This window comes from Lepisma saccharinum, chromosome 4, assembly GCF_977018435.1.
Source record: "Lepisma saccharinum chromosome 4, izLepSacc3.1, whole genome shotgun sequence".
NCBI lineage: Eukaryota > Metazoa > Arthropoda > Insecta > Zygentoma > Lepismatidae > Lepisma > Lepisma saccharinum.
Window position 1 is genome coordinate 77,165,273 of NC_139232.1, and position 2,911 is coordinate 77,168,183.

Genomic DNA, 2,911 nt, shown 5'->3' on the forward strand with positions numbered 1-2,911 from the left:
TTTTACACGTTGTACAATATGTACAAGGTGTGGCTATTAATATCCAGGACTGACGTCACAGCACGAAACCGATCACTCACCCGAGAGGGGCGCTGCTGGTATCCGGTAGGTAGTACAACTACACATGCACCCCGAAGCACGCGCCAGTTGGAGACAAGAGCTTGGCTGGGAAAGGCGCGTCGAAACGTATCTGGTGAAGTGTTGTTGTCGAAGTGGTAAATTGGTGTTGTGGAAGTGCAGAAATGGAGCAAAGGGTGAACATCAAATTCTGCTTCAAACTGGGCAAAAGTGCGACAGAAACACATGCAATGTTGAAGCAAGTGTATGGTGAGCAAGCATTATCCCGTTCCCGAACATTTGAATGGTACGGACGTTTTCGGGACGGGCGCGAAAGTGTTGAAGATGACGCCCACACCGGAAGGCCGATTTCCGTGCGTACGCCTGAAACAATTGAGAAAGTGCGCGAGCTTGTAACATCGGATCGGCGACTGACTATTCGAATACTGGCCAGTGAACTGAACATCGACAAAGAGGTGGTTCGCCAAATCCTGACGCAAGACCTAGGGAAACGCAAGGTGTGTTCCAGATTTGTTCCGCACTGTTTATCGGACGAACAAAAGCAACACAGAATGGACACGTGTGGTGAACACATTGACAACGCTGACGCTGACCCTGCTTTCCTGGATTCGATAGTAACGGGTGACGAATCGTGGTGCTACCAATACGACCCTGAAACCAAGAGACAGAGCGCAGAATGGCGGTCTCCCAGCTCTCCTAAACAGAAAAAGTTTTGATTTCGAAAATCAAAGTTCAAAGTCATGTTAATCGCTTTCTTCGATAGTGAAGGACTGATTCATCATGAATTTGTTCCACCTGGCACGACTGTTACAGGACAGTATTAAGCAGAAGTTCTTGCCCGACTCCAACAAAGAATTCGCAGAGTACGTCCCCGTTTTCGACAGAATGGGAGTTGGTGTCTGTTGCACGACAACGCCCGCCCCCACATTGCGTTGCCAGTGAAGCGGTTTTTGGCCAAGCATGAAGTCGTAGAGCTGCATCATCCACCATACTCTCCTGACTTGGCCCCCGCAGACTTCTTTTTGTTCCCAAAACTCAAAACTGTGCTGAAAGGAACACGGTTTGTGGATGTTGAAGACATCAAGAAGCACGTGACGTCGACATTGAAGAACCTTCCGAAAGAGGACTTTAAAAAGTTGTTTCCGCAACTTATACAGCCGAGCACAGAAGTGTATTACGGCAGGTGGGGATTACTTCGAAACATATTAAAAGGGTAAGTTTTTCACATCATCTGTTCTGGTGTTATTAGAGCAGTCCTGGAAATTAATAGCGACACCTTGTATGTATAATATAGGATGTAGTTTTATTATTTATGAAATGATTACGTGTTGTGTGCAGACAATAATGTTATGCTTTATTTTCTTTTTTCTTCAAATATGGAATATACAGAGTGTCCGAAAAGTCACGCAACCCGGTGTTTACGACCGTATAACGGAATAGCGAAACGGAATGAGAAGAAACGCTTTCTGCCAAGAGAATGCCCTGTATATTGGGAAAATTTAGAGAGACAAACGTATGTAAGAACATGCATGTTTTAATAACAAATAAGCAAAGTGTTGCCAAAGGCGGAAAAAAAAAATATTTGCAAATCGTGTATATTGATGCACAGAACTCACTGAGGTAAATTATTGCAACATTTCACAATACCAATGAACAATTTGGATGGCCATCTAATGAATTTGACAGAAAAAGAACTTTGACGAAGTTTCAAAAACATTGCAGAAGGGAATAAATGGGCTGTTCCAAAAATCGATGTTTTCACAATATTACGAGGGACACTGGCAACACTGTTGGTGTCACGTGTCTCTAACAGACGTGTTTCACCTCAGGCTATCACACTAAGGCACTTTTAACGACAAAGGAGAAAGTTGGTTATTCTCGAACATATGCAATAAATTACATACACCTTGCAACCCTGAAATGTGGGTATCCCTACAAATTAAAGCAAATGTTTGAAGTGTCCACCATTTTCTTGGATACATAAGTTGGTTCGCTTGATCATGTTCTCAGATACCTTACTGAGGGTTGCAGCATCGATATTATTAATTTCCTGTGTAATGTTTCGTTTCAGCTCCTCCAATGTTCTGGGTCCCGTTTGGTATACTTTCCCCTTTAAGTAACCCGACAGAAAAAAAAATCTCCAGATTAAATCGGGCGAGCGACTGGGCCATAAATCCTTGGATATTAGACGATCACCAAAAAATTCTCTCAGCATAGGAAGAGATTCATTAGATGTATGACAAGTTGCTCCATCTTGTTGTAGCCAAACATCACGTTCGTCTTCTTCCAGGAGAGCAACGAATTGCATTATGAGATCCCCGTACACAGCAGTATGCACTGTTGACGGTCCCACACAATACGACGTCGCGATATTCCACACCATACACCGATTTTCGGAGAGTGCAAGGGTAGTTCATGCAACTAATGTGGGTTTTCTGTTGACCAATGCCTGGAATTTTGGCTGTTGATTTACCTATCCAATTGAAACCACATTTCAGGGTTGCAAGGTGTATGTAATTTATTGCATATGTTCGAGAATAACCAACTTTCTCCTTTGTCGTTAAAAGTGCCTTAGTGTGATAGCCTGAGGTGAAACACGTCTGTTAGAGACACGTGACACCAACAGTGTTGCCAGTGTCCCTCGTAATATTGTGAAAACATCGATTTTTGGAACAGCCCATTTATTCCCTTCTGCAATGTTTTTGAAACTTCGTCAAAGTTCTTTTTCTGTCAAATTCATTAGATGGCCATCCAAATTGTTCGTTGGAATTGTGAAATGTTGCAATAATTTACCTCAGTGAGTTCTGTGCATTAATATACACGATTTGCAAAT

General features: G+C 42.8%; 1 pseudogene; it reads left to right on the top strand.

Moving 5' to 3' along the window:
* The first annotated feature begins 242 nt into the window (after nucleotides 1-242).
* On the top strand, nucleotides 243-794 carry LOC145986980 (protein GVQW3 pseudogene; annotated as a pseudogene).
* The last annotated feature ends 2,117 nt before the right edge of the window (nucleotides 795-2,911 follow it).